Here is an 11246-nt window from a genome sequence, read left to right as displayed (position 1 = left end):
AACCATTTGAATGTATGGAGTGTGGAAAGAGCTTCAGTCAGAGTGGACACCTTAGAATTCATCAACGGACTCACACAGGGGAGAAATCATTTAAATGCATGGAGTGTGGAAAGAGCTTCAGTCAGAGTAGAAAACTTAGAATTCATCAACAGACTCACACAGGGGAGAAACCATTTAAATGCATGGAGTGTGGAAAGAGCTTCAGTCAGAGTGGAGCAAAATTGAAGCTTTCTTTGATGGGCCGAATTGCTGCTATTAAGATGAATGTATTGCCAAAGATGTTATTTCTGTTCCAAACTTTGCAAATTGTGGACAAAACGGAGTGTTTCCGGAGGTGGCAGAGAGATATTTCCAAATTTGTCTGGCAGGGCAAAAAGCCCAGAATTAAGTTTAAGATATTAACAGATGCGAAAGAAAGAGGGGGCTTTGCCCTGCCAGACTTAAGGTTGTACTATGAAGCCGCAGCTTTCTGCTGGTTAAAAGATTGGCTACTTCTCGAAGACACTGACGTGTTGGATCTGGAAGGATATAACAATGCTTTTGGTTGGCATGCATACTTGTGGTATGATAAAGTTAAGATCAATAAGGCCTTTAAGAACCATATTGTCAGGAAAGCAGTTTTTAATGTCTGGACAAAATATAAAGACTTATTGGAAAATAAAACTCCAAAGTGGCTCTCACCTTTGGAAGCTAAGGCTCGAAAAAGACCCAATATGGAAGCCTATTGGCCAAAATATTGGGAACTGTTAGAAAAAGACGGAGATAATTGGAAATTGCAGAGTATGGAGAAAATGAAGGATAAAGTGTGAGACTGGTTACACTACGCTCAAATTAAAGAAACTTTCAAAAGTGATAAAAAGCTAGGGTTCCAGGTGGAGAAATCGAAATTGGAAACAGAATTGTTAGAACCTAAGACTAAGGTACTTTCAAGAATGTATAACTTGCTGTTGAAATGGAATACACAAGACGAAATGGTTAAGTCGGCTATGATAAAATGGGCACAGGATATTGGGCATAACATTATGTTTGAAGACTGGGAAAGGTTGTGGACCACTGGGATGAACTTTACTGCATGTAATGCTTTGAAAGAAAATGTAATGAAAATGATATACAGATGGTACATGACCCCAGTTAAACTTGCCAAAATATACCATTTGTCTGATAATAAATGTTGGAAATGTAAAGAAAATGAAGGAACATTCTTTCACCTCTGGTGGACCTGCCCTAAAGTGAAGGTCTTCTGGGAAATGATATACAATGAGCTGAAAAAGGTATTTAAATATACCTTCACTAAGAAACCAGAGGCCTTTCTTCTGGGCATTGTCGACCAGAAGGTGTTAAAGAAGGATAGAACATTTTTCATGTATGCAACAACAGCAGCAAGGATACTACTCGCTAAGAACTGGAAAACTCAAGATCTACCCACACTGGAAGAATGGCAGATGCAACTGATGGACTATATGCAACTGGCGGAGATGACTGGCAGAATCCGAGACCTGGGAGAAGAAAGGATCGAAGAAGATTGGAAGAAATTTAAGATTTATCTACAGAAACATTGCGATTTAGTGGAATATTAAGTGATTAAGTAGGATGCTTGGTTATAAATAATTGGCCATCACTAAATTGGATCAGAATTTGATGATAAGAGAGATTAAGAGAAATAAAATTTGTAGGAGAATTATATTATTGTATTTAAATAAGTGGTTATAAAATTGAAAATAAGATGATAATTTGCTTGACAAAAATTTATTAATGATGTAAGTGGGAGCGGGGGATGTGAGGAAGTCTAAAGATGTTATGAAATTTTGTAAAAACAAAGAAACGCTGTTTATTATTTCTGTATTTCTTTTATTAAAAATTCCAATAAATATTTATAAAAAAATAAATAAATAAATGTATGGATTGTGGAAAGAGTTTCAGTGCAAATGGAGTTCTTACAAAACATCAACAAACTCATACAGGGGGGAAACCATATAAGTCCTAGGGAAGTGGACAGAGGTTCAGTTGTAGTGGAAGTCTTACAAACCATCAAAAGACTCCCAGGGGTAAGAGCTGTAAGAGTGGAAACACCTACAGGCCATCAATTAAAGAAGAGAGTATTGATCCTGCTTTGGTTATTATGCAACTAGAAGGAGCATTGATCCTGCTTTGGTTATTATGCAACGCTTTTTAGAGAGTAGAACCTTTTTCTTTCCAAGATGACATTTTCTTTCACATCAATAACAGGAAATCAATCTTAATTCCATGCAGCGTGTGTTAGCTTCTGTTGTTTGTATGTAACGTGGTCTAGGCATTTATTTAAAGTAATGAAGGTCACATTTCACAATAGTAAGCATAATATAATATTTAATGTGAATCAGTCGTGTTGCTGCTGAATGAGAGTGGACTGAGAGTGAGCTGGTGTTGGTGTTTGGTGGAGGGAGTTGGAAATGCTTGTATCTGGGAATGGAGAGCTGCTCAAAGTGGAGCTGAGACTGGTGGTCTTGCATGAGGAGGGAAGGGGGCACAGTGAAGAAGGGGCCGTACCAGAGCATCTCAAAGCAATGTGCTGGGGGGCGGGAACCATGGTGACACAAGTGTGTGTAGAATGCTATCCCCAAAATGAAACCGTAAGGATGAGTATAATGGGGAAGGAGGTTCAGGCAGGTCCCCAACCCAGAATGCTAAGGGTCAGCTTCCTCTAAATCCACCAGCTGCCCCAAGGCAGGAGCCACCTCTTGGCCTGAAGGTGGAAAACCTACGTCCAGCTTTGCAACTGGACATGAACCGAGGGCAGTGATGGCAAACCTTTTCCAGACGGAGTACCCAAACTGCAACGCAAAACCCACTTTTTCATCACAAAGTGCCAACTATTGCAATGCACTCTGTGTGGGGCTACCTTTAAAGGAGACCCGGAAACTACAACTAATGCAGAATGCGGCAGCTGCACTGGTGACTGGGAGCAGCCGCCGAGACCACAGAACACAGGTCTAGAAAGGCCTATATTGGCTCCCAGTACGTTTCCGAGCACAATTCAAAGTGTTGGTGCTGACCTTTAAAGCCCTAAATGGCCTCGGTCCAGTATACCTGAAGGAGCGTCTCCACCCTCATCGTTCTGTCCAGACACCGAGGTCCAGCGCCAAGGACCTTCTGGCAGTTGTCTCCCTGCGAGAAGGCAAGTTACAGGGAACCAGGCAGAGGGCCTTCTTGGTGGTGGCACCCGCCCTGTGGAACACCCTCACACCAGATGTCAAAGAGAACAACTACCACCAGACTTTTAGAAGACATCTGAAAGCAGCCCTGTTTAGGGAAGCTTTTAACGTTTGATGCATTATTGTAATTTAATAGTTTGTTGGAAGCTGCCCAGAGTGGCCCAGCCAGATGGGCAGGGTATAAATAATAAATTATTATTATTACTATAACGCGGCAATTCTACCTGTATATTTAATTTTTTTCTGTTTGTTTCACATTTCTTCTTTATGACTACCGTTGTAATGAATAATCCTTCATAAAAGTTATTGCCTTACATTCTTCATTAAATTGTCTTTCCATTGATCTGTAATGTTATGGTATAACTCAGTGCTTTTTTTCTTTAAAAAAAATGCTTAGGGGGTACTTGTTGCGTTCGCAAAGTAAAGGAAGGATTGAACTCTGATTAAAAAGAGTACACACAGAGACTTGAACCAGCAAGACTCTGGGAAGGGTGCGTATAATCGTGTCTCTCTGTGCTTGTCCGATTCCCACAGCCCCCGGCCCAGGCCGTTTTATTCACAAAAGAACTTTTTACAGAGTGTTCGTAAGAACTAATCAGATTTCATCTGAGCATTTCAACAAACCCACGTGGGGGGAAAGTTAAACTACTAAAACGAATTAAGCACAAATATTTCTGGGGTAAACAAAGAACAGAACTACAAAGAAGAGCATTTATCAACCCCGCAGGTCATAAACAAGCACTACACATGATAAGGAGGATGACCAGGAGGACAGCGGATCATTATCCCCTTCATGTGAGATCTGTTTCCTGGCCCTTAGATTAACATCCTAAGATTACCATATAGAAACCTACTTCAAAGAAGTTTGCCCAGACTTCCGGGTTGACGCGATCGGTTTAATGGCGGACTCCCTCCGAGCTCCGGAGGGAATCGGCTCCATCGAGGACGGGTCTTGCCGCGCCGGCGACGCGGGGACCCTTAGAAACCACAGGTGCTGATACCTGTGGACCTGGTGACTCGGTGGGCACCTTAAGCGCCCTCCTCGACAGTCAAAGAGCCTTTTTAAAGGCTGCGGAGAAGGTCTGAGGAGCGGCGTGGTGCTGAGAGTAGACCGCTACATCGGTGGAGCGAAGCCGCAAGCCATTGCCGGAGAGCGTCAACTTTCTTCCTGACATTTGGACTGAAACAAATACCCTCGTGAGTAAAACGAAATTTGGATTTTAAAAGAAATTAACTCCTTTAATTTGGCGAACGGGGGGGCTGTGTCAAAAGGAAGCCCGCACCCCCCCCTGCATGTATGATCTGAAGCAAGGAGCGAAAGCCTAAGATCGGATTAAAAAGATCTTCTTTTTGTCTTTTGGGACTGATAAAAGATTCCATCGATTTGTGAAAACAAGCTTTTTTCTGTCTTTTTAAGTTGTGCTGGAGGAAGAGGCGTATTTGGAAAAAATTTTGGGAACCCCCACTCGGGATCCGGGAGTGTTCCGCATTAGCCTAGCCTGAAAGAAAGGGAGTTTGACAGCTGTCATCTGAGCTGTCAAACAGCAGAATCAAGACAAGAACTGTATCTTTATATCTCTCTGATCCAAAGGTGTTACATTTAACCAGAAGTGGCTGGAAATTAAGTAACAACAAGTAATAACAAAGTAATAGACTGTTGGTAAAGGGAAAAAATGGTAATCCCCCTAGGGGAAACCAGAGACATTACAATGGCTGCAGAAGGAAAATTACAAGCAGAAATAGAAAGAGCCCTTTTTCTCGTGGGAATTCTACAAGAGCAAGAGATAGCTATGGACAAACAGCTCACGGCTTTGACTTCAAAAACAAGCAACTCTACTGAAGGAACTGAGGATTTGACCTTGAAAGATTCTGCAGCTGAACTGGAAAAAGTTTCCTTGAAGTTGGAGGACAAGGAGTCTGGAGGGCAAAAAGTACAGGAACAGGACTTCATGCAGCAAGGGGACAGAGAAGTTTTTTGGACTATGGATTTTGAAAAGAGAAAAGTAAAGGAGGAAGTTTTTGGACACTATAGATGGGAAGCTGAAATAATGAAGAAATATAACTGGGACTTCCTCCTCTTTTCTGGCATTGGTGAACCTGATTTAAGGGAACATCTGGCAGAACCCCTGCAGCAAGTCTTTTCAACTAGGATTGATTGGAGAGAAGGCGAAGAGACTGCATTAGACATCCCTCGAGACTTGAAGATTAATAAGAAGGACTATCAACAAAACAGGCAGAGAGAGACTCAAATGGTGTCAGAGGCCTCAGATGTGAGGAATCCGGGCTAGGAGTTTTATAAGAGGGCAGATATCTAGGAAGGGACAGATATCTGGACAAGGAGGGAGGGGGAAAAATAGAAAGTTTTAAAACTATTTTATGACTTTTGGGTTTTATAATTTTGACTTATATTTTAACATGAAAATGGGGAAATTTATGGTATAAGAACCTCGATCGATCTTAGAAAAAGAATTTAAGGTATATAAGAAAATGGGATAAATAAGTTGGGCCTAATAAAGGGAATTAAGTTTAAATATAATAAGAAGAGGTTTAAGGAATGAAACAAGAACTTGCTGAATTAAGTTTGAAAATTGGGATGCATGGGTGGGGGTGGGGGGAAGTCAATGAAAGAGGGTTACGAAAGAATCTATTTGTGTTTATTTCTCTCCTTTTTCTTTTTTCTTTTTTTTCTTTTTCCTTTTTTCCTTTTTTCTTTTTTGCTTTGTATTAAAATTTGAAAATTCAATAAAAATTATATTAAAAAAAAAAAACAAAGAAGTTTGCCCACTCTCTTTATGGCCCAGGAGGCCTGCCTGGCGAAGCAACTGGGCTGTGTAAGTGACTTTTCAGGCAAGAGAGAAATGGGCAGCAGAGGGAAAAGGGCATGAAAAGGGCATGAATGTAGAATCTTATGGGATTTAATCAGAAATTATTGTCAATATATCAAACCCAGTCAACACAATGTCTTCATCGTGGACGCGATGGCTTGATGTATATTTTGTAATTCCACATGGTAATCCCATCTGATCCCTACAGTACTCTCATTTTCACCACAGGGGGAGGGGAAAAATAAATACAGTGGTACCTCAGTTTTCAAACACCTTAGTTCCCAAACTACTTGCAACCTGAACTCTTCAAACCAAGAAACGAGTGTTCCAGTTTTGGAGCTTTTTTCGGAAGCCAAACATGCTCTGTTCTGAGTATAACTTCCGTTTTGAGTGCCATACTTCTGTTTTCCTTGTGAGGGAAGGCAGGCCGGGCGGCAAGTAGGAATGGGATCGGGCTGCTCCGCTAGGCAGTGTTGCTGCTTGCACGGGAAGAGGAGCTGGATCGGGGCTGCTGAGCTGGGGAGGGACAGGCTCCGTCACCCTTTCCGTTGAGGGGTTTGAGGCTGCACTCCCCTCAAGGGAGAATTTTAAAGGAGCCCCCCACCTCCGCCTCAGATCCCCTGCAACCCCGTGAAGGCAGCCAGGCGGAATAGTTGCTGGGGTTGGGGAAGGTGGAGGCAGCCCGGAAGCTGCATCTGAGAGCATCTGCACCACCTGAAGGCAGCCAGCCACTCCTCAGCAGGGCTGCCCTCTCCCGCTCCTACTTGTGTGCAAGGAGGAGTGGAGGCAGGGATCTCTCAGCGCAAAGCCTCCACTTCTGAGAGATCTCCACCCTGCTCCTGAACAGGGCTGCCTTCAGAGGTCTTTGACATCTGATGGGAGCGTGTGTTCCACAGGGAGGGTGCCACTACCAAGAAGGCCCTCTGCCTGGTACCCTGTAAATGTGAGGGAAGTGGACCTCCGTGATGATGGGGGGATATTTTCTTTTCCTTGTGTTAGATGGATGTTGAAACAAGGTGTGATTGACATGGGCATGTCTGGATCACAGATTTCTGCCCAACACCACTCCTCTTCCGGGACATACCTGTGATGTTTTGATGACCCACTGAGAAATGTGTTGTGGGAACTATTAAAAACTCATGTAATCTTTATTCTGGAAATTTTCTTTTTTGCTCTTCTTAGAGATTGAGACCTTTGTTGCAACAAATAAATGATCAGGCCTTTTGGCCATTGATTTGCTTCCTCTTTGCTTGCCTGCCATCTCGAGTTTTCTGATCAATCCAGCATTTGCAGGGCTAGACTCCAGCAAAGTTGGAAAGCTCCACCGGGGCTGCTGCTTCTGTCTTCTCCGGCCAACGCAGCCTCCAACCTGCCCTGGAGAAGCCCAACTGGGGCTACTGGGACGACAACTGGGACAGGTAAAGCCAAACATCTTCAGGCCTCTTTGCGGGCGGGCCAAAATCGCTCATCTCCCCCCAAAATATAGTCCGGCCCCCAACAACGTCTGAGGGACAGTGGACTGGCCCCCTGCTGAAAAAGTCTGCTGACCCCTGATCTAGTAGATCCATTGTTGTAACCATATCAAAAAAGTATTTGGTATTTTGCCTTCTTCTGAGATACTTTTCCTCAGTGTTCTGTCATAGTCCAGTTATACTACTCCATTAAATTCACCCGTAATAATTATATTTCTGTCATAAACCTCAGACATACTTTCCTCCAGTAGTTGGAAGAAATCTCATAATAATAATAATAATAATTTTTTATTTATACCCCGCCCTCCCCAGCCAAGGCCGGGCTCAGAGTGGCTTACAAATAATAAAAACAAGAAGAATGATTACAACTTAAAAACAAAAATAAAATACAACATTAAAATAATGGAACATAAAAATATTAAAATGTAGTCTCATCGCAGGAGGAGAAGGAAAAGAAAAGGGAGAGAGAGAGAGAGAGAGAGAGAGAGAGAGAGAGAGAGAGAGAGACACGGAGGGAGGGAATCAAATTGGCTCCAAGCCAAAGGCCAGGCAGAACAACTCTGTCTTACAGGCCCTGCGGAAAGAAATCAGATCATGCAGGGCCCTGGTCTCATGAGGCAGAGCGTTCCACCAGGCCGGAGCCAGAGTTGAAAAGACACTAGGGTGTTGCTATTTATGGACCTTGAGGCTCTCTGTGGGGCATACCAGGAGAGGCGGTCCCATAGGTACGAGGGTCCTAGGCCATGGAGGGCTTTAAAGGTCAAAAGCAGCACCTTAAATCTGACCCTGTACTCCACCGGGAGCCAGTGAAACTTGAAAAGCACTGGGTGAATATGCTCCCATGGCAGAGACCCCGTGAGGAGCCTCGCTGCAGCATTCTGCACCCGCTGGAGTTTCTGGGACAGCTTCAAGGGCAGCCCCGCATAGAGCAAATTACAGTAGTCAAGCCTGGAGATGACTGTTGCATGGATCACTGTGGCCAAGTTGGGGTGGGAAAGGTAAGGGACCAACTGCTTGATGCGGCGAAGGTGGAAAAATGTCGCCTTGGCTGTTGCTGTAACCTGCGCCTCCATGGAAAGGGAGGCATCAAGGATTACACCCAAACTCTTAACGGAAGGCAATGCCACTAATTGGGCCCCCGCAAGAGAAGGGAGTTGGTCCCTCATCCCCATGCCATCCCGACCTAGCCATAGGACCTCTGTCTTCGAAGGATTTAGTTTCAATCGGCTCCCACGAAACCATCCAGCCACAGCTTCCAAGCATCTGGTCAGTTTGTTCGGGGTCGAGTCGGTGTGACCATCCATCAGCAGATAGAGCTGAGTGTCATCAGCATATTGGTGACAGCCCAGCCCAAAGCTCCGGATAATCTGGGCAAGGGGGCGCATAAAGATGTTAAAAAGCATCGGGGAGAGAATTGCGCCCTGCGGCACTCCACACACCAAGGAGTGGTGCGACGACATTTCCCTCCCTAGTGCCACCCTCTGTCCCCGACCAGAGATAAAAGAGCACAACCAGTTACGGGCTATGCCCTGTATTCCCACGTCTGCGAGGCGGTGGTCCAGAAGATCATGATCGACTATGTCAAAGGCTGCTGACAAATCTAAAAGGATCAGCAGTCCTGACCCGCCTCGATCCAGTTGTCTATGGAGATCATCTGTTAGGGCAACCAGAGCCGTCTCCGTCCCAAAACCAGGACGGAAACCAGACTGAAATGGATCTAATGCCAATGTTTCCTCCAGAAACCTACCAAGCTGTTCAGCAACCGCTCTCTCAGTTACCTTACCCAGGTATGGAAGATTTGAAACTGGGCGGTAATTGTATAGGTCTAAGGGATCTAATAGAAGTTTTTTTTAAGAGTGGACACAACACTGCTTCCTTCAGTTCCCCTGGGAATGTCCCTGTGTCAAGGGACAAATTGATAATTTCAACCAGGGGGGTCCGCACAACATCTGGACACTCCCTAATCAGCCAAGACGGGCACGAATCAAGGAGGCAGGTGGTGGGCCTACCAACTTGGAGGAATCTATCCACATCAGTAGGGAGTATCCGATCGAAATGGTCCAACACTGGACCTGAAGTCAGTCGAGGGGCCTCCAGTTCAGTCACTGTATCTAAATTGGCAGGGAAGTCACGGCGGAGCAACAGGACTTTCTCCGCAAAAAACCTCGCGAATGCCTCACAGCTGTGGGTCGAATTTGTGCTTAAATTTGGTTGTCCTTCTAAGGACGTTATTGACCTAATTATTCTAAAAAGTTGTGCCGGCCGAGAGCTAGCGGATGCAATGGAAGCTGCAAAGTAAGATTTCTTAGCAGCTTTCATAGCCATCTCATAGGCATTCATAAGCGTCCTATAAGATGTTCTTGAGGCTCCGTCACGAGTCCGTCGCCATACTCGCTCTAGCCGTCTGAGATCCCGCTTCATTTTCCGGAGCTCCTCAGTAAACCAAGGGGCCCGGTTTCGACGGGGTCGCAGAGGGCGCTTAGGCGCGATCTCATCAATGGCTGCCAAGAACCGGTTATTCCACTCCTCAACAAGGTCATCTAATGAGTCGCCAGGAGGAGCAGGGTTCCGCAAGGCTTGTCGGAATCTATCAGGATCCATCAGTTTTCGCGGACGAGCCCAAATAGGTTCGCCACCCGAGCCGGGGAGGAGCGGGAAGTCAATCTTGGCTTTCAGAGCGTAGTGATCAGACCATGGCACTTCCACAGCAGGGAGCATGATCACATCTATGCCAGCCCCAAAGATCAGATCCAGCGTGTGGCCTGCTTGATGAGTGGGGCCCAAAACAACCTGGGAGAGCCCTAGTGTTGCCATGGAAGTCACTAGGTCCAGAGCCTGTGAGGAGGGAGTGGCATAGGCATGGACGTTGAAGTCTCCCAAAACCAGTAGGTTTGGGAACTCCAAGGCCCAGCCCGCCACCACCTCCAGCAGGTCTGACAGGGTGGCTGCAGGTGTGCTGGGTGGTCGGTACACCAGCCAGACAACCAAGCTCTCCTTGGTGCCCCACACGAAACCAACACATTCAATGCTGGAGATCGTCGGTGATGGCAGAGCTCTGAAAGAGCAATCCTCCCAGAATAACAACGCTACTCCTCCCCCCCCGACCCACAGTCCGCGATTGATGGAGGACAGAGAAACCTGGGTGTGTTATCTCATGTAGGGAGACTACTTCGCCTTCCCGTACCCAGGTCTCCGTCACGCAAGCCAGGTCAATCCCCTGCGAGACAAAAATGTCACGCATGGTGGCGGTTTTGTTGCCTATGGACCTGGCATTGCACAGCACCAATGACGGAGGTGTGTAATCCTTGCTCTCCCTACCCTCATCCCTTGGGATGGGGCGTAGATTGGAAGGGGTTCAAGGATCACTGCATCTCGAAACCCTTCGCCGATATAGATATCTAGCCCCACCGCCATTCCTCCCTAGCCCTTCAATTGTGGAAATCCCAGATCACATACTAGCCTCCCCAATAAATGGGTAACATCCCCTCAATAACAAGTCATCCTTGGGCCAGGACTCATGGGTCAAAATGGTATGGGAAAGAGGTGGAGGTTGGATAGGGTAAGTATCCCTAGAAGATAAAACCCAACCAACCGCACCCCAAGCGGGGGGGGGGGGCAGTCCCATGGTGTTTCATTAACTGTCAATCCCCCTCTCCCTCCTGGGTTAATTGGAGGATTGTTGGTTCTATCTGTGGCTGTGGAAGTATTAATGAGGTATGTGTTATAAAATGCGAATCACTGGCCAACAAAGAGCCAGA

General features: G+C 45.6%; 1 protein-coding gene across 1 annotated transcript in view; it reads left to right on the top strand.

Moving 5' to 3' along the window:
• LOC309362413 (uncharacterized protein) overlaps positions 1–11246 on the top strand; it is a 107178-nt gene that overhangs the window by 29946 nt on the left and 65986 nt on the right. The gene's annotated exons all lie outside the window — the stretch shown is intronic.

The sequence above is a fragment of the Podarcis melisellensis genome (assembly GCF_964234715.1).
Source record: "Podarcis melisellensis genome assembly, contig: HAP1_SCAFFOLD_190, whole genome shotgun sequence".
Taxonomy (NCBI): domain Eukaryota; kingdom Metazoa; phylum Chordata; class Lepidosauria; order Squamata; family Lacertidae; genus Podarcis; species Podarcis melisellensis.
Note: the sequence above shows the minus strand (reverse complement) of the source record. Positions and strands in the feature narration are given on the sequence as shown.